Source organism: Tamandua tetradactyla, chromosome 6 (genome assembly GCF_023851605.1).
Source record: "Tamandua tetradactyla isolate mTamTet1 chromosome 6, mTamTet1.pri, whole genome shotgun sequence".
NCBI classification, from domain to species: domain Eukaryota; kingdom Metazoa; phylum Chordata; class Mammalia; order Pilosa; family Myrmecophagidae; genus Tamandua; species Tamandua tetradactyla.
The window spans coordinates 144,816,140-144,843,902 of NC_135332.1; the positions used below are offsets into that span (position 1 = coordinate 144,816,140).

Genomic DNA, 27,763 nt, shown 5'->3' on the forward strand with positions numbered 1-27,763 from the left:
AGACCTTCGGTGTCCTCAAGATTTATTCTAAGAAGGCAACCCAGAGGCCATAGTATCCAAGGAAGAATATACTCAGAGATTTTGCTATTTCATCAAAGGTAAGTTATTTACTTGGTGTTATCAGACACCTCAAAAGGGTCAACAAATTCTATGTTGACTACACTTTCTAACCTGGCTCAAGATTAGTAATTCTGATTATTCTCAATCTGTTATGCTCTTGGAAAATCACTTACATCTGGACCCACCCTAGAGGGAACTGAATTTTTTTTTAAGTGCCCCAAGTGATCTAATGTGTAGGCAGAGTGGGGGACCACTGAGCTACTCCATTTATTGAAAATTAATTACTCGATGAGATTTGGATTGTAGGGAGAGTGCAAAGGACAATGGAAAATAAACTAGGGCAGAAGCAAAGAAGACAATCCTGCTAATAAATATCTTGAAGGCTAGTTAAAGCGCATTTTCCAAGTACAAAGTATCAGGTATACAGAAAGAGTGCTGGCATTCAGAAAATCTGCAACTCAAAGGTTTTCAAATTCATTATTATTTCCATTTAAGGGCATTTTCCTCAAAAGAGGCCAAATTAGTCCTCATATATTCAGTACTGTACTATTCCAGGCCTGAGAAACAACTAACAATGTTATTTATTTATTTGAACTTTATTTGAGACATTTTGGCCCATTACCTTTTAGTGGGACCATTGAACCTGCACCAAGAAATGAGAAACAGCTGACCAAATAAATAATCACATATGGAAAAGAAGCAGGGACTGCCTTTTCCAAAACTAATAATATTAATGAACTTCCATGGGACACATAATCCATAATTAGTGACAATTTGGGGGAAAAAAAGACATAAAAAATTGGAATTTGAAACATGACTCTGAGAACAGCCTGATGGTGTTTTTGCTCAGAATCTATCCACCCATTTCTGGCCCCTTTCCCTTCGGACAGCCTCATTTATTAAAATTCTTTCTTTAAATGCCTTTAGTCTGCAAATTAAGATGTTGGTATTCAATACTTCTATCCTGAACCTCTTGAGTGACCATTCAACAAGAGCTTATTAAAAACCTCATGGAGTCATGTGACCAGACATAACTGATTCTAGCTAAGTCCTTCACCAGGAAGGACGGCCCTGCTTTCAGAAATAAGTTCTTCAGCAAGTCTGTGTTGGGGGTCAGATTCGGTGACTTTGGACCATGTGCTAGGGCAGACCTCGAGCCAAGTGTATAGGCCAAGATTCAGCAGGCCAAGGATGCCTGAGGAAGGGCTGTGGCCCGAGTCTAAATCCCTGGGGTGCCCCACTTCCCAGGCAGCCCATACAATGCTGAGGTCCAGGTGCCGATCACCTGTATTTGCCAGGCTATTATTCTACTCTCCACTCTTGCTCTCAAGGGTACTTATGGGATGGCTGATTCCCCTAGGGTCATGTTCTGTCTCCATAGTGTAGAGTTGCTACTGAGAAGCAGCTGACCAGTCAGGGTATTCATTCATTACTCAGCAACCTCCATCCAGCTCCCCACTGTGTGATAAGGTGGAATATGAGCTTATGTGATGTGTGTTACTTGCTGGATGAAGTAGTTAAATATCTAGTGTGTCTTTCCATGATCTCTTCCCTACCTTATATCACTAAGGGGCAAGGGCTGAGATCCCCAAGTCACTGTGTAGAGAAACCCAAGAGAACTGCCTGGCCAGGGATATCTGATCAGATATTATGAGAACAAGAAATAAACTTTTGTGTTAAGCTGTTGCTGTATGGGGTGGTTTGTTATAGCAGTCAGCCCATGTTGACCAAGATAGTACCCAGACAGCATTTCCTAAGCAGTGTGTCTTATGATAAATGGGATTTTCCCCAGATCCTATCTTTCTCTGTGCAGAGAACATGAGTCTTGTCCACGTGCCTTTTGGCCTTGTTTGAGTCTCTAGGTCTCTCTCTCTCTTTACCCTCTCAAATAGAGCCTCCCTCTGGGAGGAGGCAGAAGAGTGTGGGTAGATGTTTAACAGCATGATCTCTGAGTCACACTGTCTAAGTTCAAATCCGACCTCTAACACTTACATGTGAGGCCTTGAGCAAATACTTTAGCCTTTCTGAGCTTTAAATTCTCCTTCTGCAACAGATGGATATTGCCTTGCAGAGTTATTTGAGGAATTAGTGGGATATTTTGTGTAAAGTACCTGGCACATAATCAACACTTAATAAATATTAATGTTACCATGTATCAAGCCTGCTTTAGCACAGCAGACATAATGCAACCACTCAGCATCATTTCCTATCTTCCATCATCTCCTTTCTCTTCACACTGATAAATTCCAGCAATAATTTGCATGAATTTTCTTTCACAGGCACTGGTATTACTTCTACTTCTGCACACCCCCCTTCTGTTCTTTACCTAAGGTGCTAAAACCCATTTGGAAATGTTTAAGTATTCTGCAGAATGAGAAAGTAGGTGGACCCAAAGGAAATGAATCCAAATGTGTGTTAAATGAATGTTAATCTACTCTGGTAGATATTTGGTCTTGTTCAAGAACTACTGTCCTATTGCATGAGCCCTGCCTTCAGACCACCTCTTAGGCACTCTTGTAATGGAGAGTCGGGGAAAAAGTGAAAGGAGTAGAAGGAGAAGTTTTCAGACTAGTATTGGAGAGTGTTTCCCTAAGAATTTGGAAGAAAGAGAAGCCAGAGGAGCAGTGGGGTAAGAAGGAAGAGGTGGAAGAGAAAAGGATTTTGATCAGTATTGCCTGGACATATATGTCCTTTACGATGGTTAGGACTCAACTTATTTTGAATTGCTTTTTGGTGGCTCATGGTCTCACTCTGAGACTGGAACTCAGAGTGTACAGGTCAACATTTTTGTATAGGTGAGCATTAATCTTAGGAAATTTTAAAACTTATTTGAAAAATTAAGTGACACCTTGAGGCACTGGTTCAGTTGAACGACCTGATCAAGGTTCCATCTGGACAAAAGGTGTGGAAGTGTGTGAGAAAGGTCGGGAGACCCGAGACGAGGCAGCAACCCAGCACTTTCTTCGTAGCTCTCTAAATAGTGAATGAGCCAAAGTCAGTGGAAACAGCATGAAGTCACAGGTCCTCAAGCCCTATGGTCAAGAATGTTCCCTCCCTCTACTGTAGGGAGTAAACCATCACTGTCATCCGAACGTCTTCACTGCTGGCATCAGAGCTTTGACTGTGGTCCCATTTCAGTTTCTCATTAAAATTTAGACTTGTTCATAGCCCACAAGCTTCTAGCCCCTGACTGAACTTTTCTTCACAGTCTGTTTGCAAGCGATTCCTTGATGATAATCCCTCCTCTGTCGGGATCCTCACAAGGTTACAGAACCTTGGCTCCAGAAGGACTTTAAAGATCATATAGTTTAACTCCCTCATTTTAGAAGAGGAAACTTAGAATCTCTCGGATTCTCCTCCAACACATTCTTTGAGAAGCTGAGATGGTAACAGAAGCTGAGCTTGGCCCCTGGAACAGAGGAGATAACATTTCACTGGGTACTAGGAATGAAAGAGAGGCATGCTTTCAATGGCTGCTTTACAGCCATGGGGTTGGAAGACCTGGAAAGTGAAGTTCCTGAAGAATCTCAAATGGGCCCCCTTCCTCCAGCCTGATGATACTGATTTGCCTGTGAGCATAGGGTTCCCCAGACATTCATCCTGGTAAAAATACCATGGGGCTGTCACTCTGCTACTGTAGCATGACGTCTGTGTGGATTTTTGGAAAATGTTGTGCTGTTACTCAACAATCCTTAGCATAAGGGCTCAAAGCAGACCAATATTTCACACAGGGAGTTACAATCTTGCTAGGGGCCATCCAACACAGAAAAGTCCATGCTCACAGCTCAGAGTCCACCATGCTACTGCTCTGGACCACTGAATCTTGGTCCCTTCTGAGGGGGCAGCCCTGTAACCAGAGACACCATGCCCAGGATATAAAGCCTCCATCCCTTGAGCACAGATTGGAGAAGGGATTCTGGGTGTACTCTCTCTTGTAAGAGGCTATGGGATAAGCTAGCTGAAAAGAAGAGGTGCTCATTGATATGATAATTCCTCAATCACAACTTGAAGGCTTTATACCATATACCATGTTAAATCACTCCTTGAAGGTTTTTATACCATAAACACTCCTTGCAGTTTCCTCCAATAAAAAGATAGGATACCTTTACTGTTTAGGGAAGGAGGTTTTTTGTTTTTGTTCCTGTTTTATAAGCTTTTTTTTTTAATACATGGGCAGGTACTGGGAATCGAACCCGGGTCCTCTGGCATTCCAGGCAAGTGTTCTTGCCTGCTGAGCCACTGTGGCCCACCCAGTTTTTTAAGCTTTTAAGGGTTCAATATTGTAGGCAGCTATTTAAATCTGAGTTGCACCTGTTTCAGGGAGAGAGTCTTCTTAGTTTGCATGAAGGAAAGCTGAATTGTGTAAGGCAAGAGAATTTTATTGTAGGTGACGTAATGTTTAACATTGATGGGTATATGCTGGCCTAGTATGTGGGTGTATGTTAGCTAAGGAGTAAATAAAATAGACATTTATCATGTTTCCTGACTGCCCAGCAACCTTTTAACTCACCTTTTAAGATCACCTTTGGTCTATCTGGGAAATTTCCATCCCAATGAATCATACTTTCACAAGGAAGAACCCAGAAAATTCCACTCCCAAACTCCTCTGCAGGCAGAGCACAGGCATGTGAGATGGGTTCCACCAATTGAGTCACCTGTGGCAGACTTTGACTTGATTGAGGCCCTTAAGGGATTCATTTTGCTGGTAAGGATCCCCACAGAGGTTTCTTTTGGAAGAAATGGAACAGAAATGGCATTGGTGCAGTGGTAATGCTGGTAGCCTTTTTCTCTAGGGTGGGGCAGCTGCAAAGGCAGCAGCTTCTTCATTAGGCCAGTACTGCAGCATGAATTTAGACATTCTATGATATTGATTCTCCAGGATCCCAAATAATTCGGTGAGCTAGCCAATTTCCTTTTCTAAACTCCTTTCCTGCCTGATTAACCAGAATCAGACTCTATGGCTTTCAACAGAGGGACCAGAAAGATTTAGCAACCAACTACTAATTACTCCTTCTCTCAGATAGCTGAGCCCTGAGATCTCTGGCCCCAGCAGCAGGAGTCTAGGTAGGACTTTCTGGAGTTTCTCTCCTCAAACTTGTCCCTCCACAAATGTCTTTCTCGGCTATAAAGTTCAGGCCTCCCATACTTTCCTCTTGAATTTATCTTCTCACATTGCCAAGCCAATAGCCATTCTGCAGAAAAAGGATTGTTGAAGATATGGTCTGTAAAGGCCGCCTGAGTAGCACTCAGCCTGGTTTCAAAGAGCCAGCCCTACAGGAGAGAAGAGTGCCTCCTTCCTCCCAGCTGCCCCAGAAGCCAATGAGCAAGACAGGTGTGGGGTGAGGTGGGGTGTGTCCATTCACTTTCCAAAGGCCTGGCCATGGGCCATGCCTGGTTCCATTCAAAGGGTCTTTGAGGTCTTCTTGCTGGGTTAAATCCTTACAAGCCCATCATAAAATCCAAAGTAATGTTCAGCTGGGTAATTTGTGCTTGTCTCCAATGAAAAGCATTTATAGACTGCAAACTCTGTGAGGACAGGGACGTGTTCACTGGTGGCATAATCCCAGTCCCTAGAACTGTTCCAGGCATACTATGTAGCATTCAATAAATCACTGTGGAATAAATTAATGCATAAATTAATGAATTTATTTAAGCAGCTTTTCCACCAGATAATGGTCTAAAAAAATGACTTTGGAACTTTAGTATTCTTGAAAGTTTTACACAGCCACAAAAATATATGTCTACTCCTCTGTTTTAGGAGTCTATAGCCATGGCAGGGGAGGCCCCATATGAGGCATTAGTAGATGTGCTGGTTTGAAGCTGTTGTGCACCTCACAAAAACCATGTCCTCTTAATCCTAACCCAATCTTGTGGGGCAGACCTATTGTTTGGGTGAGACCCTCTGATTAGGTTGTTTCCATGGAGAGGTGACCCACCCAATTGTGGATGGGATCTTTTGATTAGATGGAGTTGTGACCCTGCCCATTCAAGGTGGGTCTTAATTCGTTTACTGGAGTCCTTAAAGGAACTCATAGAGAGAGAGCGCTCAGAACTGACATAGAGAACAGGGAAATGTAACTAGGATGCAGGCTTTTGGGGAGGTTTGGAGAGCCCACACAGAGAGCAGAAAGATGAAACCAAACACAGATATTTGGAGATGCAGAAGGAAAGCCCCAGCAGAAGCCAGAAGGACCCACAGGAGCTGAGACAGCCATTTTGAAACCAACCCGGGAGAGCCAGCAGATGTCACCATGTGCCTTCCCCTGTGACAGGGGAACTCAGATGCTGCCTTTCCTCTGAGAAGGTATCCTCCTGTTGGTGCCTTAATTTGGACATTTTCACGGCCTTAGAACTGTGACTTGTAAGTTAATAATCCTCTTTATAAAAGCCAATCCATTGCAAGTATATTACATTCCGGCAGCTTTAGCAAACTGAAACAGTGGAGAAGGGATGGGCTACCTCTCTGTGATATTTTGGTACCATTAGAACTTGTGTTGACACTGGAAATATCCTTACTTTAGGCAGCTCCCCAAAATCTCTACTAGTCTGCAAAGCACCTCATCTTTAAAAAAGAGAGAAAGAGAGAGGGGGAGAGAGAGAGAGAGAGAGAGAGAGAGAGAGAGAGAGAGAGAGAGAGATTGAAAGAAAGAAAGGAAGAAAAGGAAGGAAGGAAGAAGGGAGCAACTGTGCATTATTGACATCTTTAGTTTTAGGCCTGCTCAAGACTGGTCTTTAACGCCTATATAAATTAAACATAAGCCTTCGGATTATATCGCCCTCTTGAACATGACCATTAGGAGATCTTAATGATGAGTCTTTTACGTCAAATTCATTTTTACTCTATGGCTTACACTATGCTAAAGCCTTTGCATACATAGACTCATTTATCCTTACAAGGGCCTTGAAGGGATATAATAATCTCCATTTTACAGATGTAAAAAATGGGAGGCATAGTGAAGTTAAATTACTTGTAAGCTTCTCTCCCCAGCCTAGCTGACACCAGACCCTATAGCACTAACCACTGGGCGTTCTGTCTCTGGTAAATCAGAGGGTTGTGGAGGCCTCTCTAGTGTCTGCGTATGGGAGAAAATACTCAAAGATTATTGTCACCCCCAAATATCCAGTGCCCACTCTGAGTCTCCTAATGCCTATTACAGGCCCTGTGGGAGGCACTATGAGAACTTAAACACCCCAGGGGTGTATTCTCTAGTCTTACATTCCAGCATGCTCATCTACAACTAATGCAACTTTTAAAAACCAAGTATCTCTAAAATATTCTCTGGGTGCCCATTCAAGAAAATGCATAGGCTCTATTTCCTATCTTACGTTTTAGGTCAAATGTTCTGTTTTTAACTTCCCTTCAGGCACATTGAATCTGCTTTTGGAATTTCTTTGATGTGAGAACTGCTCGGGATTGCTAAGTGACCTCAGTGGTAAAGGTTTGACAGCAACATTATTTGCTTTAATTTGCCAGCAGAAAAAACTGTCACTTGTTATTCCAGTTTCTTCAGGCTCCTCCCCAGCTTACTTAAGAAACTCCCATCTGAATTAAGAGTTTCAACATAGATGGGAAGTGCAGCCCCTTCATCTCTTGTCCATCAAGATAAGAATGAAAATTACAGACTATTTAAAATATAGCAGATAGACCCTCAGTCAGAGAGCCCTCCTACAATAAGCTGTGAATAAATGATTTTCAGTACTTCAAACATATTAGTAATGCTCAAGGGGAAACTTTCTGTTGTTCTGAGACCCAGGTTGTAGCTGGACTTTGTTATATCTTTGCTTCCTTCTTTTATCACAGGAATGACATTTATGGGCATTTCCCTTCTTGGAACAATGCACTGAGACTATTCCCCAGAAATGAAGCAAACGTTTCGCTCGAGCTGATGCAATCCTAAAACACTGGCCTGGCCACAGGCATTACTTATCGTGTTCTATCCCTCTACCCAAAGTAAAATCTAAAAATACAAATCTGAGGTCATATCCAATACTGGAGCAAAAAAAAAATTAAAAAACATTTTCACTTCTTTGCCAGCATAAGAAGTTATCCCCAAGCAGAGGATATTAATGCTTAAGTCGGTGGGAAGGCCAAAAAAAAAAAAAAAGTAAGCCGTTACAGTTGAGCCAGTTTTTTCGAGGGTGGAGTGTGCACTTCCCACACTCAGAAGGGGGTTGCTAAGCAGAATATCTCATTAAATACCCGGCAGTGGAAATGCACCACATGTTCCTGGGAGGAGGCCTGCTCCCTGTCCCAGGCTCACCGAGGAAACCAGAGCTTAACAAAGCCCCTGATTGCTTTGCCATGTCCACGACTTAGCATTTTTCCTGGAGTTGGAAAACAGCTGAGAACCTCCAGCAAATCCTTCTTGCTCATATGATTCTCTTCTTTTGGTTTTTCATCCATGCTTTTGAAACCTGGGACCAGCTCCAGCCCTTGTTTTTTTTTTTGTTTGTTTGTTTTTTTTATAAAGGGTGAGGCCTGCGATTCGATTTCGGTTTGATTTATGCGAGCACCTCACCCAGTTATGGAGCTCAGTTAAGGATTTTACAAACACTTTCTTATGCTAATGATATGTGTCTCCCAATCTAGACATCTGGATATAATGTTAAACAAACATTAACCACCACAAAAACCAGTCGGATCTGTTTGTGGTTACTGTAGCCCCAAGTGGTTCTTTCTTTAAATGTTCTGGTCTGATACCTGTGGGAAGTAGCCTTTGACCCCATTAGGCTCCCGGTCCGATGATTTGAACCTGTCCCTGAAATCATTTTCTTTTATTTTTTTCCCCTCAGACCTGGGATATGAAACTGGATGGCCTAGCCCCTCGCTCATGGGTAGCTCCGCATTCTTCCACCAGTGCTAACTCGACTCGGAACAGTTTCTGTTGAAACATTTTTGCTTTGGCCAGATTCTCAACAAATATAATGCAGGATCAAGGTACGATTCTCCTCCTTATCTTAGAGATCCAAGGGGTATTTGGGAGAAGGCTTTCTGAATTTTATCCCTGTATGACCTTATCTCCCATGTGCTCTTGAAAACACTTTCCACTCACCATACATACCTCTATACCAAACAGAAGATGGAGATGAGAGAGCAGTTGATTCTCCAATATTCTCTAAGGCTTCTGTATGTTGCTCTCTTATAACCCACATGTCATGGTCAATTATAACAATAGCTGGTATTTGTTGATAACTTGGTATAAATATAAGGAATTGTTAAGCCTTTTACATGCACGATCTCAGTCTTCATAACAACTCTATGAGGTAGGTACCACTGCTGTCCCATTGTACAGATGCAGAAACTAAGGAGTAAGGTAAACTAGCTTACTCCAGGGCATACAACTTATGAACAGCTGAGTCACCACTAATCCAGGTCTGTATGACTCCAAAATCCCTGTTCTTAATCACAACCCTAAACTGACTGTCAAGTTAGGGTTTATAATACAGGAAAGAATTCCAAGTTTTGTAATTGACAGTAGTCATGTGACACTCCAAAATCAAAAGCGGAGTTCTTTTTCATTTTAAGATCCTTCTCTGTGGCAGGCTTTCTCCCTTGCCCAAAAGGCTCACAAGCCCAGGACTCTGAATGGAGGAGGCAAGGAGGTCATGGGGTGAAGGAATAAAGGTACACAGAAGGGGAAAAGCAAGTTGAAGGAAGAAGAGAGCTTCTTGGGAAGTTTGGAAGGGCATCTTCTGAACTGTATAGAAAGGTAACAGTCTCTGCACAAAGGGCCCTTTGGGGGAAGGCTCATCCACTGTCTAGAATGAAGCTATTTGTGATTCTAAGAGGATTAGTACCTTGACCGTGAGGCCCAGAATGTCCAGCCACCAACACCTAAGGGGACAGGGATGGCAGAAGTGGTCTGGCGGGTATAATGCAGGAGCGTGGTCTGTCCTATACTATTCTGGGATTTGCAGGCTCAGAGAGGAACATGCTTTTGGAAAGTTTACCAGACTGCCCGGCCCCATTTCCACCCTTAACAGTCCAACAGAACTCACTGAAGTCCCTCCCATCCACCCTATCTCAACCACAAAACAAAAGAATGCACATAGAGAACAACTTGAGCTTGCTCCAGCAAGAGTTAAGGGCTGCACGGTTGCTGCAGTAAGATCTCAGGTTACCAAGACTTCTTCCCCTTTGCAAGTCCATTCTGGAAGGACATTTTTAGGGGCTTATAAATTTTAGCATAAATAATTAAAACTAGGTTATCCTTGTCAGAAATAAACAACCACATGCAGCTTATGATAGAATAGAGCCTTGTGGGGTATGTGTGTTTATTGTTTCTTGCCCATTCTTAAACCTTGGTGATTTGTAATTCCACATTCCCGGGGTCATTTTCCCACATCTATATGGCATAAATTTTTTTTTTTAACTTTTGAGTGGTTATCTTTTAAGCTTCGGTGAAATTTTAAAAGACAACCAAGGAAATTTTGTTCATAATTATGAATAAGATGTAACAACACACAATGGCATCTGGAGAAGCAATATCTTTTTCCTATAAAAATATTTTTCAAGTCATTGGCTTTTTTTAAAAAGCCATTTTATTAAGATATATTCGCATACCATACAACCCATCCAAAGTGTAAAATCAGTGGTTTTTGGTATATTTAGAGTTGTGCATTCATCATCACAATAAATTTTAGAACATTTTCATTACTCTAAAAAGAAAAACCCTATACCCCTTAGCAGTTCCCTCAATTCCTCTATCCTTTCCCAGCCCTACATAATCACTAATCTAATTCTGTCTCTATAGATTTATTCATATTTACATTTTATATAAATGGAATCATACGATATATGATACTTTGTGTCTGGTTTCTTTCACTTAGCATAATGTTTGTTTTTAAAAAATTATTGTCTTTTTTTAATAGAGAAGTTGTAGGTTTTATTCAGGGTCTGGACAGATGAGTAAAATAAAAAAAGGATAAAAAATAAATAAATAGTAGGGGGAGACAAAGGGTCAAATTTTCAAAATTGGATAGATTGAAATACTGTGGGTCAATGAGAGGGAGAGATAAGGAGTATGGGTCTTTCTTTTTTCTTTTTCTGGAATGATGCAAATGGTCTAAAAATGATCATGGCAAAGAATACTCAGCTATGCTATGATAATGTGAGCCACTGATTGTACAGTATGGTTGGACTGTACATCTGTGGATAATTCTCAATAAAAATATTTTTTAAAAAGCCAAACTATTTCTGATATATTGCATTTTGTCAGCTTTATCAAACCAAAACAGTGCATAAATATTTATGATTATTTCTTCTCAGTGAATTCTCCTTTTATTAATAAACAGTGCCCTTCTCTGTTTCTTATAACAATTTTTCATTTAAAGTCTATTTTGTTCAATATAGTCTAGCTAGCCAGCTCTTTTTCCGGTTACTGTTTGCACAGAATATATTTTTCCAACCCTTTCCTTTCAATCTGTATGTGTCCTTGGGTCTAAGTGGAGTCTCTTGTAAAAGCATATGGATGAATCATATTTTTTTATCCACTTGGCTAATCTGTGTCTTTTGATTGTGGTGTTTAGTCAATTAAAATTCAGCGTTAATTCTGTAAAGGCAGTCCTTACTTCAACCATTTTATTCTTTGGCTTTTATACATCATCTTTTTTTTTTATCTCTCTTTTTTTTTTTTTACCTTTTTAGTTACCCTTACTGATAATCTTCTTTTCTGCACTTTCCTCCAAGCCTCTCTCTCCTGTTTCTTATTTTCAGTCCTCAGAACTCCCTTTAGTATATCTTGTAGGCAGGTCTTGTTGATGAACTCTCTCAGCTTCTATTTATTTATGAATATTTTAAATTCTCCCTCATTTTTAAGGACAGTTTTGTGGTTGGCATAAATTTAAACCATCCTGAGCTTCATTCCCTGTACTCCAGCAGCTACCTGGGCATAGGGGCAAACTGCCCCCCCAGTGGTCCCAGGCACAGCTATGGGCAGTAAATCCATGTGTCCAGGTTAATGTTTGCTTCTGTTTATATCTTCTCTGATAGGTGGATGGAATTTACCTAATGATTGTGTTTCCCTGGAAAGTTAATCAATGTCTAAGTAAACCAGTCTCAGAGCTGCCAAGGAAGTGCAGTGAAGTTGAACTTTGAGTGCTTGTACCCAAAGGTCATGTCCCTAGGGTCAGAGAGACTGGGGAAGTTTCCATGTGCACACAAACCCTGCAGCTCTGTTGCTGGTTGGCTATTGTACACCTTATGTAAAGCCCCTTCACTGTTCAAACATGAAGGACACACTTTCAGAACACAAGGTGTCTAGGTCCACCTAGCACACCTTGCTACAGCCCTCCTTTTTCCAGCCCTCTGCTATCTTGAATAAAGGCACTCTGTGCCCCTTCCACAGACCTTTCATCTTGGTGTTGTCAGCTGGCTGAAGGGGCTACTTCCTTCCTGCAAATATACTTTGAGCCTGTACTTTGTTCCAGGCCTTGGAGATCAGGAGAGGAAGAAAGTGGATATGATTCCAGCCGTCAGCTGCTAACAGATAAGAAAAGGAAGACAAAAAGCCAATTACAATCCAGTGTGCTACGTGCTACGATAGGAAGTCTGACCAGGAGGCTCTGGGAACTAAAAGGAACAGTCCAGAATATAGCCTTGGGGAACAGGGAGGAATCTCAGGGGAAGAAAATAAAGTCTGAGCAAAAGTCAAGAGGGCACACGGGGATTTGTGAGGTTGGTGGATATAGATATCTATATCCTAATCCTGGAAACCTGCTGATGTTACTTCATGGGGCAAAAGAGACTTTGCAAATGTGATTAAGTACTCTAAAATGGGCAGATTATCCTGGATTATCCAGGGGGTCCTAAATATAATGTGTCCTTATAAGAGTGAGACAGAGGGAGGTTTGGCCACAGAAAGGAAAAGGCTATGCTGATGGAAACAGAGACTGCAGTGGTGCACTTTGAAGATGGAGGAAGGGACCATACTGGGAGCCTCTAGAAGCTGAAGAAGACAAAGAGCATCTCCCTTCAGGGCCCAGAAGGAACCAGAACTGCTGTAACATTGACTTTAGCCAAGTGAAACTCATTTTGGACTTCTGACCTCCAGAACCTTAAAAGAATATTTTTTGTTTTTAGTCATTAAGTTTATGTTAATTTCTTACAGCATCCATAGCGGATGGGTACAGTAGGGTGGGGACTGGGTGGGAGAAAGGGAGTGGGCAGGAGAAGGAACAGCATAGGCAGAGGCAGGTCATGATTCATCTTATGAGTCTATAGGTGGAACACAGAGTTGGGGGTCTAGGAATGGACAGTGAGAAAGTGCTGCGGTGAGAATTAACAATGAAGAGCTATGTATGGTTGAGATCCTGACCCTAAAAGTCAAGTTATGTAATAGGGATTTCTTCTGAGGGTGCTGGGGAGTCACTAGAAGCATTTTAAGTATGAAAGGCACATGATCAAATAGTGGTTGAAGAAGGTCTCTTGGGCTAGCCTATGAAGCTGGGGCTGAGGAGGGGGAGGTGGCCCATGACTAGAGGTAGGAAGGCCTTTAGGGAGAAGGTATAACTTTCCTTACTCATACAGGAGTATTTGAGTTTACGTTTTATGATTGTTGCCTACAAATGAATTCTTTTATTTTATTTATTTATTTTTTACTTATTTATTTATTTTTTTATTAATTAAAAAAAGAAATTAACACAACATTTAGAAATCATTCCATTCTACATATGCAATCAGTAATTCTTAATATCATCACATAGATGTATGATCATCATTTCTTAGTACATTTGCATCGATTTAGGAAAAGAACTAGCAAAACAACAGAAAAAGATATAGAATGTTAATATAGAGAAAAAAATAAAAATAATAATAATAATAAAAAATAAAAATATATATATATAAAAAAAGGAAAAAGAAAAAACAAAAGACACAAACAAACAAACAAAAAAACTATAACTCAGATGCAGCTTCATTCAGTGTTTTAACATAATTACATTACAATTAGGTATTATTGTGCTGTCCATTTTTGAGTTTTTGTATCTAGTCCTGTTGCACAGTCTGTATCCCTTCAGCTCCAATTACCCATTATCTTACCCTGTTTCTAACTCCTGCTGGTCTCTGTTACCAATGACATATTCCAAGTTTATTCTCGAATGTCGGTTCACATCAGTGGGACCATACAGTATTTGTCCTTTAGTTTTTGGCTAGACTCACTCAGCATAATGTTCTCTAGGTCCATCCATACAAATGAATTCTTGAGCATATAAAATTGGGCTGAGCAGGTGGATTTCTCCATCTACATATTGTGTAATCATAAAGGGGAACCTAACTAGTTTGGAAGAGCAGCTGGGACTGAGACTGGTGGGCTGGGACTTGGGGCCTAGGAAGTGTGTTTCTATACCTTTAGTAATTGTGTTCAGATATGAATCTACTACTACTGATGCTTTCTGTTTCAGGACGCCTTTCTCAGGTGCCAAGGGCTGAGCCAAATCACCAGGGTTCTTGTACTCTTCTAGATGCTCCCTGGAGCTACAAGGGTTACACACCTAAATGCCTAGTGGGACCAGACAAAATTCAATAGAGAGTAGTGGGAGTTGAGGCCCACTAGAGAGGCAGACTTCAAGCCCACCTTTGTAACTCTGGGGAAATTAAGCCTTTTTCAAAAGCATCCTTCACTCCCAGGCTTGTCAGGAGGCAGGAACACACCTATGTGACATTTTAAAAACTGATTTTGGAAGGAGGGAAAATCTGAGTGTGGCAGGTACCAGATCTCCCTGATGCACAGACTTGAGCAATCTGACTATACAAGCTTTCACTCTCTGCTGCCCCCAGCTGCACCAGCCAAGGTTGAGGTAAAGTTAAAGGAAAGCTTAAATAAATTTGGGAGAAGTCGTTGGTTCAGAATATGAATTCAAGGTTGGGTATATGACCAAATAGAAAAGCATTTGAGAGAATGGGATTTTTCTCATAGGGAGTGAGAATGTTGTAACCCTTCAAATATACATAAAAGACAGAATGCTTCAGAACAGGATGGCCTTATTTAACCAGATGTCTGGGGGTCCTTCCAGCCCAGTGAATGGAACTCATGATAAGTGTTTTTAGTCAGGCTTATTTCATTGAGGAAGCAAGAGGAATGGGAGATGAGAGAAAGAGATGATGATTGAGTAAATTTGTAAACAAGAGGCCTGGGAACCATCATTTCTGGCTTCTGCTGATCTTTTTGGCATCTTCATTTTACGTATCTGTAAAATGGTGGTAACAACTCGGCCCCAAACCCTGTGCACTAACAAATTTACTAAGACAAGAAGTAAACAAATGTCTATAAAACCCAACAATTCTGGCTTATATTCATTTGCCATGAACCAGGAATTCTTCTAAACTCTTTACATGTTAATTTACTTACAGTTCACAGTTAACCTAGAGGAGGTACTTTGGGATTATCCCTATTTTTACAGGTGGTGAAACAGGCACAGTAAGGACAAGTATTTTGTGTAAAGTCATACCAGGTTAGAGCATGGGTTTGAAACCAGGAAGTTTGGCTGCAGAGTCCAGTATTTTAACTAGTGCTGCATTATACTGCTTTGCTAGAAAAAGAAAATCCAACTGATTGCCAATACGTATCTCTAAAAGCAATAAAAATTGTAAAGAAGTTCTGTTTTCCAGAAATTGTTGTGATAGCTCATTTTGAACTATCCATCATGCAAATGACAGTTTTAACTCTGAACAAAATACAAAATAAAAGCTCTGTGAAGCCACTGAAGTCTGACCAAAAACAGGCAGATATTGGAAAGTACTTGATACATGAAGGAAAAAAATGGCCTTGGGTTAGTGTTCTGTTTTTCTAATGCTGCCAGAGTGCAATATGCCAGAAATGGATTGGCTTTTACAAAGGGGATTTATTAGGTTACAAACTTACAGTTCTAAACCATGAAAATATCCTAATTAAAGCATCAACGAGATGATATCTGGACTTTGAAGAAAAGGCTGTCAACATCGGGAACACCTGTCAGCTGGAAAGGCACATGGCTGGAATCTGCTGGTCCTTGTTCCTGGTTCACTGCTTTTTCACACTAAGCATCTGTGAGTCCTTGCTTAATTTCTCCAGAGCAAACTGGATTTTATTTCTTTGCTTCTCTCAACTCCCTCCAGGTTCTGTGTCCTTCAGGTTCTGTGAGTCCTTGCTTAGCCTCTCCCAGGACAATTCTGTCTGAGGTTTCTCCAAAATGTTTCCCTTTCAAAGGATTCTAGTAAGCGACCCACCTGGAATGGGCAGGGGTCACATCTCCATGGAAACAACCTGTGTTAGTTAGATTCAGTTGTCAACTTGGCCAGGTGAGCATACCTAATCTTGTTGCTGCGGACATAAGCCAATGGTACATGAACCTCATCTGTTGCCAATTACATCTGCAGTCAGCTAGGAGGCGTGTCTGCTGCAATGAGTGACGTTTGACTTAATTGGCTGGTGCTTAAATGAGAGAACGCAATGCAGCACAGCCTAGCAGCTTGGCATTCCTCATCTCAGCACTTGCAGCTCAGCCCAGGCCTTTGGAGATGGAGAAAGAAGTCACCCCGGGGAAAGTTGTTGGAACCCAGGGGCCTGGAGAGAAGACCAGCAGAGACCATCTTGTGCCTTCCACGTAAGAAAGAACCTCAGTGGAAAGTTAGCTGCCTTTCCTCTGATGAACCAACAAAATAAATCCCCTTTTATTAAAAGCCCATCCGTCTCTGGTGTGTTGCATTCCGGCAGCTAGCAAACTAGGACACAACCTAATCAAAATTTCCACCCAACAATAGGTCGGTCCCCATAAGGTTGGCTTAAAAGAGCATGGCTTTTCTGAGGTACATAACAGTTTCAACCTAGCACAGTGAGTGTATTGGTTTGCTAAATGCTGTTGGAATGCAATATACCAGAAATGGGTTGGCTTTTATAAAGAAAAATCATTGTTACAAATTCATAGTTCTAAGGCCATAAAAATGTCCAAACTAAGGCATTCAGTAAAAGATACCTTGACTCAAGAGAAGCCCATGTCTATCACATGGGAAGGCATGTGGCTGGCATCTGCCAGTCCTTGTTCCTGGTCCATTGCTTCTAGCCTCTGATTCTAGCAGTTTCCTGTCTAAGTATCTGTGGGCCTTCGTTGAGCTCCTCCAGGGTGAAACTCTGGGTTCTGGCTTTTGCTTAGCATCTTATGGAAAAGCATATGGTAATGACTTCTGGACTTTGCATCTCCAGACATCAATGTCTAGGCATCTGCTTGGCACTCCAAGCATCTTCAAATATCTGCATCTCTGTCAGCTCTGAAGCAACTGTCTCCCTTTTTAAAGGACTTCAGTAAACTAATCAAGTTTCCCCTTGAATGGGCAATTGACATCTCTATCGAATCAAAAGGTCACACCCACAATTGGGTGTGTCACATCTCTATGGAAACAACCTAATCAAGAGGTTCCAACCTAAACAACAGGTCTGGCCCCACAAGATTGGATCAGAATTAAAACATGGCTTCTCTAGGGTACATAATAGTTTCAAACCAGCACAACGAATTTCCTACTTTTATTTACTTATTTATTTATTTACAACTTTTCACCCAATAACAGATCCCAGTCAGTGTGCAGGAAAACTAGAATTTGAAAATAAACTGGCAATCCTACTGGCTTGAGGAATCAGAGAACAGAGTTTGGGGCTACTATAGCAGCTACAAACTGAAGGGAAACCCTGGAAAGAATGGAGACAAAGAGAAGTCACCCCAATTCTGCATATAAACTCTGCCAAAATCTCTGGCTGACTTTTGAACTGCATATGTATGGTGCAAACTTCAAACAGCTAAGCTAAAGCTAAAAGAATTGAAAATTTGATCTCAGCCAAGTGCCAGTCAAAACAATAACAACAATAATAAAAATCAAGACTTTACTGAGTAAGATAATTAAGTCTAGAGTCTCTACAACGTATCATTCACAATGATCCCACTCAAAATTATAAGATGAATGAAGAAATAGAAGAATGTGACCCTTACTTAAGAGAAAAGGCAATTAATGGAGACAAACTGCAAGAAGACCCAGATGTCAGAAATAGCAGACAAAGATTTTAAAGCAGCTATTATAATTATACTCAAGAATATAAATGAAAATAAGTTCATAATGAATGAAAAGATAGGAATTTTCAGCAGATAAATAGAAATTATTAAAAAAACAACTCAAAATTCTAGAAGTGAAAAATAATAAATCAGAAATGTAAATTCAGTAGTTGGGTTCAACATAAGATTAGAGATAATAGAAGAAAGAGTCAATGAATTTAGAATGGATCAACAGGAATTATTCAATCTGAAGAACAGAGAGAAATGAGATTTTAAAATGAAAAATGATCAGAGACCTGTGGGACAATATTACGAAGTTGTTCTAAGGCCATAAAAATGTCCAAACTAAGGTATCCAGTAAAAGATACCTTGACTCAAGAGAGGCCAATGTCTATCACATGGAAAGGCATGTGGCTGGCATCTGCCAGTCCTTGTTCCTGGTCCATTGCTTTTATTGTGTGTTATGGGAGTTCTATAAGGAAAGGAGAATATGAGGCACAAAAAATATTTGAAGAAATAATAGCCAAAAATTTCCCCAAATTTGGTGAAAGACATATGTTATAGATGCAAAAATATAAGCAGGGGTGCTTGGGTGGTCCAGTGTAGAATGTTCATCTGCTATATGGGAGATCTGGGCTCAGTTCCCAACACGTACACCCCAATACACTCATATAAATACATACATACATACATATATATATATATATATATATATGCAAACCTAAGCAGGATAAATGCAAAGAAAACCATACCTAGGCACATTATACTGTCAGGCCTCATTATTCACATAGTCTGTATTTGTGAATTTGCTTACTCCCTAAAATGTTACTCCCTAAAATAGTCACATCACTTTCATGGTCACTTGTGTACACGTATGTGCACAGAGCAGTGAAAAATTCCCAACTGAATTTGAACAAAACCAGTTTATTATTCACTAACTCAGTGTTCATGGACACTTTATAGAATATGACTATGGTGAATAATAAGAATCAGGTGTGTCTTCATTGAAAGCCAAAGAGAAAATCATCCAGAGAAAAATGACACAATACAGCAGGGGAGCAACCATCTAAATGACAGCTTATTCACTCATGAGTGGCAGAAACAGTGGTGGCCAGGAGTCAGTGGTGGAAGTGCTGAAAGAAGTGCTGGGAAGAAAAAACAAAGCAAAACCCATTACCCTAGAATTCTATGTCCAGAAAAAAACATACTTCAAGAAATGAAGATGAAATAAAGATATTTTCAAATAAACAGAATCTAAGATATTCATTATCAGCAGAAATGAATTACAAGAATTGTTAAAGTTAATGCTGAAGAGAAATGATATCAGATAGAAACCTATCAGAAAGAAATAAAGAACACCAGGAATGGTAAATAAGTAGGTACATGTAAAAGACTATTTTCTTCTTAATGTATTTAGGGTATATATGAATATTTAGAGCAAGAATTATAAATTATAACACTGCATTGTAAAGTTTGTAGCATATATAGATGCAATACATATGATAACTATAGCATAAAAGGTGATGGCAGTGAGTGGAAGCAAACTGTTGCAAAGCTCTTACAATTTTGTGAAGTGGTACAATATTAACACTCAGTAGACTGAAAAATTAAAGAGCATCTACTAAAAAATGCAGATAGGGATAGCTAAAAATCCAGGAGAAAATTAAAATGTAATTTTCAAATACAATATTCAAGCAACTCCAAAAAGACCTTAGGAAGAACAGAGGAACAAAAAAACAGATAGGACAAACTAAAACAAGTAACAAGGAAGCAGTTAAAACAAGAAACATTATGTTGTATATAGTTATGACAATAAAACAATTTTTAAAAAAAGAAAAAACAATGATAGCTATAACTCCAACCACATCAATAGTTACATTGAATGTAAATTGATTAAACACTCCATTTCAAATCAAGGATTGTCAGACTGGATTATGCTGCCTACAAGAAACATACTATACATATGATGTCAGACATAAATTGTAAATAAAAGGATAGGAAGAGATTTATTACAAATATTATTTCATAAAGTAAAGGAGGAGAGAATATGTCCCAACTCATTTTATCAGCTCATCATAATCCTGATACCCAAACCAGAAAAGGCTGTTACAATAAAAATAAATTACACGACAATATTCTTCATGAACATGGATGCATAATGCAGTATGGTCAAGTTAGGTTTATCAAAAAAATGCAAAGTTGGTTTACAATTCAAAAGCAATCCATGTAATTCACATTAACAGAATAAAAAAGGGAAACTATAAGTCAATGAATTTGGGGAAAGCATTTGACAAAATTGAAAATCTGCTCATGATTATAAAAAAAACCTCTCAGCAAACTAGAAATAAATAAGAACTTCCTCAATCTGATAAAGAACATGCACAAAAAAAATTACAGTTAATAGAATACTTAATGCTAAAACCTTTAAGCTAACATCAAAACAAAGAAACTTACAGTTAACATCATAAGAAATATTGAATGCCTTCTCATGCACTTCTGTTTAATCTTGTGGATATCCCAGACAGTGTAATAAGTCAAGGAAAAAAACAAAAAGGCAAAAATTTGGAAAGGATAAAGTACAACAGTCGCTTTTCAAAGATAACATCATTGTTTTATAGAAAATCCCAAGGAATCTACAAAATAACCAATAAGACTATTAGGTAAATTTAGCAAGGTAGCAGAATACAAGGCCAATATACAAGAATCAATTGTATTTCTATGAACAAAGAGAAATTATCTGAAAACAAAAGCAAAAACTAATTTCATACACACAAAAATAATAATAATTTCACTTATAATAGGACTAAAAATGGTACGATACTTAAGGATAAATTTAATAAAATAAAATAAAAAGACTTCTATACTGAGAAAATGTTACTGAGAATAGTTTAAAATGACCTAATTAAATGGAGAATATAATGTAAGGGTATCAAAAACCTCTACAACTTGAAGAACACAGCTTCTGACATCAATTGTGTTGATATCAGAAACTTCAATCAGCAACTTCAAAGAATGCAGCAACTCAACCAATTTTGACTCTTACTCTGTGGAGTTAGGCCAGACCCCACAGGTTAAAGGCAATCCTCTACAAGATTGTCTTTCAGGCACTAGTTACAAGTTCAGGGACCCAGGCCACCTGTGCTTCTGAGCAACTGGTTACAAATCTGGGGGTTCCCACCACCCCTTCAGGTTCAATAACTCTCTAGAATGACTCACAGAACTTACTGAAAAGTGTGATACTTACAATTATAGTTGTAGTATAGTAAAAGGATACAAATATGAACCCAAGAGAAGGGATGTACAAGGCAAGGTATATGCAAGACTCCATGTCTTTCCACATGGAGTCAGAACATGTCACCCTCCTGACACAGCAGTAACTTACTTTCTCAATCACGGAAGCTCACTGGAGTTTCTAGTGTCCTAGGTTTGTAGAACTAAGTTTATAGGACTGTCAGTTTATAGGACTGCCAGTTTGAAAGGATTATGTACCCTAGAAAAATCATGTTTTAATTCTGATCCATCTCATGGAGGCAGCCATTCCTTTTAACCCCTATTCAGTACTATAGGTTGGAAACTTGGTTGTGGTCATTAACCTTGGGTTAGAGGGAGATGTGACTCTACCCATTCCCGGTGGGTCTTGATTAGTTTACTAGAATCCTTTAAAAGAGGAAACATTTTGGAGTGGGTCTTAAGAGACATGAAAACCATGAGAGCCCATGCAGCCAGAGACCTTTGGTGATGCCGAAGGGAAAACACCCCTGGGGGAGCTTCATGAAACAAGAAGCCTGGAGAGAAAGCTAGTAGACATTGCTATGTTCACCACGTGCCTTTCCAGTTGAAAGAGCAAACGTGAACTGCATCCGCCTGTCTTGAGTGAAGGTAACCTCTTGCTGGTGCCTTAATTTGGACATTTTTATAGACTTGCTTTAACGGGAATATTTCCATGGCCTTAGAACTATAAACTTGCAACTTAATAAATTTCCTCTTTTTAAAAGCCGTCTCATTTCTGGTATATTGCATTCTGGCAGCTAGCAAACTAGAACAGGGTCTCATTACATAGGCATGGTCGATAGCATCTCTGTCCACATGGTTGAGCTCAATCTGCAATCCTTCTGGATCATGGAGGTAGACTGATACGATTTGGCTCAAAGTCCAAGCCTTTTAATCACAACGTTGATCTTTCTAGTTGGGCCAGCCCCATTCTAAAACTGCAGGTGTGGTTGGCCCTTCTCTGACATTTTGTTAGCATATGAACTGTCAGGTATGGTCCTGGAAACAAAAGACATGAGAACAAAAGACATCCCTATCACAGGAAATTCCAGAGACTTACAAGTTGCTTCCCCAGGAGTTGAGGACAAAGACCAATCAATTTTTTCATTATATTGCATATACCATGTTCATACATGGAAAGACTTAATATTGCTAAAATGTCAATTCTTCTTAAATTGATATATAGATTCAATGTAATCCCAATCATAATCCCAGCAGAAGCTTTTTGAAACTGATAAACTGATTCTAAAATTTATATGGAAATGCAGTAGTAGATCTGAAATATCCAAAGTAATCTTGAAAAAGAACAAAGTTGGAAGATTTATGTCACCTAACATCAAGACCTACTATAAAGTTACAGTAATTAAGACTGTAATTCTGGCATAAGGGTTGATAAAAGATCAATGGAACAGAACAGAAAGCCAAGAAATAGGCCCAGATGTATGTAGTCATCTGATTTCCCATAAAGATACCAAAGCAACACAATGGGGTAAAAGTCTTTTCCACATGCTGGAACAACTGGATATCCATGTGGAAAAATAAAATGAACCTTACTCTATCTACAATCTACCCAAAATTGATTTGTGAAGAATAATAGAGCTAAATATGAAAGATATAATTATGAAAGCTTCTGAAAGAAAACAAAGCTGTATATCTTGACAACTTGAGAGTAGACAAAGTTTTGTGGGTGGGCATGGCAGATTATATTAATATAGATGGCCACCACAATATATCTCACCCACATACACCTCTTAAAATGTCATGTTGACACTTTTCCTATTGAGTGGTGGGGTATATCCCCTCCCTTGAACCTGGGTGGAGCTTTGCAAATGTCTCAACCAAAAGAATATGGCAGAAATGACACTATGTGACTTCCCAGGCCAGGTCATGGAAATGTCATGCATTTCTATCTTCTTCTCTTGGAAAGCTCACTCTAAGAACCAGTGACCATGCTGTGAGAAAGCCAAGAAGATGCCTGAGGGGGTCATATGTGAGTAGATACTGGAACTACCAGACCCAGCAGAGGTTCTAGCCAACTGCCAGACATGGAAGTCAGTGACTGTTCAGATGGTTCCAGGCCCCACCAAAGAATAGCCCCCAGCCTTTAAGCTTCTCCACCTGATGCTACATGGAACAGAGACAAGCCATCCTGACTGAGCCATAACCAAATTGCACACTTGTGAACAAAAGGAATGACTGCTCATATTTTAAATAACTAATGTTGGGGTGGCTTATTACTCAGCAATAGATAACTGGAACAATAGGGTACTAAGTAACAACCATATAAGAAAAGAGTAATAAATTAGACTTCATCAAAATTAAAAACATCTGCTCTTCAAAAGACATTAGAAAATGTATAGGCAAGACACAGATGGGAGAAAATATTTGCAAAGCATATAGCTGGCAAAAAACTTTTATTTAGAATATATTAAGAAATCTCCACACTCAAAAATAAAATCATGGACTACTCTGTTAAGCAAGGACAAAAGATGTCAGACACTTCTCAAAATAAGATATACTACTAACCAATAAGTATATGAAAAATTTCTCAACATCATTTATCATCAAGGAAATTAAATTAAAAGCACAATGAGAGACCATTGTATACCCACCATAATGGCTAAAATTATGAAGACTGAAAACTCTAAAGGCTGTAAGGACGTCAAGCAACTGGAACTCTCATATGCTATTAGTGGGATCATAAAATGGTTCAATTACTTTGAAAAAAGGTCTGGAAGTTTCTTATACAACTAAACATATGCCTACCCTATTACACAGCAATTCTGCTCCTAAGTATTTAACTAAGAGAAATGAAAGTATATATCCACAAAAGCTTTGTACAAGAATGTTCATAGCAGCTTCATTTATAATAGCTAGAAACTGGCAACAGCCCAAAGTGTCCATCAACAAAATACTGGGAGAACCAACCATGCTATATTCATGTAAATAGAATATAATCAATAAGAAAAAGGAACAAACTATTCATTCATTGCAACAAAAAGGATGAATCTTAGAAACATTATGCTGAGTGACAAAACCCTTACACAAAAAGGGTATGAACTGTATGATCTCACTCATATGAAATTCTAGAAGGCAAAACTAAAATAAGTTGAAAAAAAATCAGATCAGTGGTTGCCTCTGGGCTTGGGGGTGGAGAATAAGTGGGAAGAGGTAGGAGGGAACTTTTGGAGGTAATGGAAATATTCTGTACCTTGATAGGGACTTGGGTTACACAGGGATATGCATTTGTCAAAACAAATTGATTGGTATATTTATGATTTGTGTATTTTGGGTTTTGTAAATTTTACCTGAAAAAAGAACCATCCATCAATACTGAACATGAGTTCCAATGCACGTGTTTAGTGCCAGTGGTGCAGATACTCCAGTATCTTGTGCTTAGCAGGGATGATACTGCTGCCCTCCCTGCTTGTTCCAATGGGGTATCCCCAGTAGTGGTTCTTGCTCTTAGTCTCTTAAGGTTCCTGCCCATTCTCTGAACCTGGTTCCTTGGTCTCCTAGCTGTGCTCTTGCTAGATTTCTTTTCTTCTCAAATCAGCCAGTATCTTATTTCTATTGCTTATAACTAAGTACTCTGATCAAAACAAGTAGTTTAAACTATATAGAATTCGAGGCATGACCTGGAATCTACCCTGCACAAATTTTCCTAGCCATCTAGGCAGGTATCCTTGCTTTCATGGCCCTCTGTGTTGTTCTCTCTTTCCTAGGGACTTGTCTTAAATTTCCAACCAGACTGTAAAATTCTTGAGTCCAGGGGCCATTTTGTATACCTCTTGCATCTCAACAGAGAAACTGGCATGTAGTATTTGCTTAAATACTTGCAGATTGATTGAGGCTCTAGGAAAGGTGATTTGCTTTCCATTGGCATGAATAATCTGAATGTGCCAGCAATTCCCTTCATTTCCATGTGTGTTATGTGCATTTTCTTGCTATAGCAAGATACCATTTATTTTGGCTAGGTCTGTGATCTGAGGACTCACTTAATCAGTCTCTGACTTCCTTTTGGTCCACAGAGCAAAAGTAAAATCCTTTTATCATAAATGCTTTATGTTTTCTCCCAGGCATGTTCAGATCTTTCACACCATAGCTGGTGGGCTCCCTCCCTGTAGATCTCAGAGCTCTGTGTTCTCCCTTGGGGCTGAGAATCCAAATCCTAGTTAGACCTAGAAGGAAGCTGGAAGATTAAGAAGTTCTGAGAAGCGCAGTCAGCGCATTTCCAGCAAATCTCCTGATTAGACACACCCACTCACCCAAATAAGTGAGAAAGACCAGTCCCACTCACTGGCTCCTACTCTGCCCCCACAGAAACTGTGAGGACCTGAGAGGGCCAAAAGTAGTCAGAAGTTACACAGAATCCCACCAAGCAGGCCAAGTGGGCATTGCCAAACATGTTGTTTGTTCACTGGCCCTGACCTTTGATATGGTATGGCATCTTCCCATGACACTCACGAAAGTCTGACCCTCTCTAGGATTTTACTAGTTACCCAGGAAGGTTGCACATCAAGGACTTGTCAATGTGGCTCTTATCTTAGAGAACAAAATCTAAACTGTGCATAGAAGTTCTGTCTGGCTAAGGCATTGTTAAGGCATTCAAGGTCAACTTCATTCTCTTACCAATATTGGCTCTTCCTTAGAAATTTCGCTTGTATTGATGACTACCTTTCCTGAGTCATACCAAGGGCATCTCTGCCCAGCTGAGAATCTATAAATTGTGAACATAAACAAAACAGCTCCTTCTTCCTCTGGTAACAGCCTGAGGAGCAGCAAGGCTGGGTGTTAACTGAAGCATCTGTTTTCTCTCCCTTCCATTTTGCAGATGTGGCCTGGACCTATGACCTCATCAATCGAGCCACCATCAGGGATAGATTGAGTGGGTGGCCCCAAAGAAATAGAAGAGGCATGGCTCTTGCCTTCAAAGGTATTAGTTCAATTCAGTGAATATCCACAGAAATGCCCACATACGCAAAATAATAGAGGGCAAAGTACCCAAACTGTGGTTGATTCTTGGCCTGGAACTATGAGGTCTGTCTAAGTAGAGTCTCTACCACTGTGGTAGGAGGTCCCCTGACCTCCAGGTTATTCTTCTTGGCCCTTGGGGTGGAAGGACCAAGGTGACAGCATCCAATGCAAAGCACCTGACCACGGCTCAGCCATTGAGACAGTGCCTGATAAATAGGCAGGTTCCCAGGCCCCACTTTCAGAGGTTCTGGTCTATTAGGTACGGGAATGAGGCCAGAAACCTGCATTTTAACAGGTGTTGGTGGTTCTGATGCAAGTGGACTAAGGACCACACCTGGAGAAGTGTTGCCTTAAACCTTCCCCTCGGGGCATCAGATGTATGACAGGCAGAACAATGGGACCCCATTGCCTAAGTCCTAATCCTTGGAACATATGAATATGTTATCTTACATGGCAAAGGGGATTTTGAAAGTGGAATTGAGATGGGGATATGATTCTGGGTTATCTGGGTGGGCCCAATGTAATCACAAGTGTCCTTATAAAAGGGAGACATGAGGGCTAGAGACTGAGATGTGCTGATGGAAGCAGAGGTTAGAGTGACATAGCCATAAGCCAAGGAATGTGGGCAGCCTCTAGAAGCTGGAAAAGGCAGAAGGAACAAAGCCCTGCTTACACCTTAAATTTAGCCCCATAAGACCCATTTTGAACTTCTGACTTCCAGAGTTATAAGAAAATATACTTATATTGTTTTAAGCCATTAGATACATGATAATTTTTACAATAGCAATAGGAAACTAATGCATGGTATAAAATGTTCACCTCATCTCCCAAGGATGTACTAGAGCCACAAAGCAAAGAAAGTGATGAATCCTTTTTGGCCACAGCCACTAATGAGTGAAGTCACCTGGTATTTCTACAATCACCAACACTGCAAGGACAAAATGCCTCCCACTCCTTGCTGATTAACAGCTCCTATTAACTAATGGGGAGGAACTGTTATTTGTCTCCAGCACCATTAAGCAATATGATAGTGTTCCCATTCCCTTTGAATTCCAGTTATTTCATGGTACAAAAAATCTAAAGTTCTTGCCCAAGTGGAGATCCAGCCTATTCAACTGGATCTGTTAATAGTTACCACATCCCCAAAAGCCCCGATCAAGAGCTCAACAAAAGAGTCTACCCTTGAATGAGGACAAGATAAGCCCAGGTAGAAAGGGACAGATGGTGAATTCCAGGCTGGGACAAAGCAAGGAAGGTTTTGAGATGGGAATGACTCCAATTATCTGTGAGGATGCGAGCATCAGGCAGCACATGGGAGCTCTCTTGCTGGTGAGAAGACGAGGACAGCAACCCGGGATCTTGAACTCAAAGGACTAACAGCACTACAAGACTTCTGACAGAGAGAAGTCAAAGGAGGGTGGTACCTCAAGGTCCAGACCCT

The 27,763-nt window shown here is 40.1% G+C and overlaps 2 long non-coding RNA genes across 2 annotated transcripts in view; one reads left to right on the forward strand and one right to left on the reverse strand.

Annotated features, from left to right (window-relative positions):
• The window catches only part of LOC143688904 (uncharacterized), a 176,171-nt gene that overhangs the window by 144,627 nt on the left and 3,781 nt on the right, over window positions 1–27,763 (forward strand). Inside the window, exons 3-4 of the long non-coding RNA XR_013178366.1 lie at window positions 8,854–8,998; window positions 26,180–26,281. This is a non-coding gene — a long non-coding RNA (uncharacterized LOC143688904). The remainder of the gene's footprint in view (window positions 1–8,853; window positions 8,999–26,179; window positions 26,282–27,763) is intronic.
• On the reverse strand, window positions 2,909–5,179 carry LOC143688906 (uncharacterized). The gene is made up of 2 exons (XR_013178368.1): window positions 4,571–5,179; window positions 2,909–3,469 (listed from the first exon to the last, which is right to left on the reverse strand). It is a non-coding gene; the product is annotated as an uncharacterized LOC143688906 (long non-coding RNA).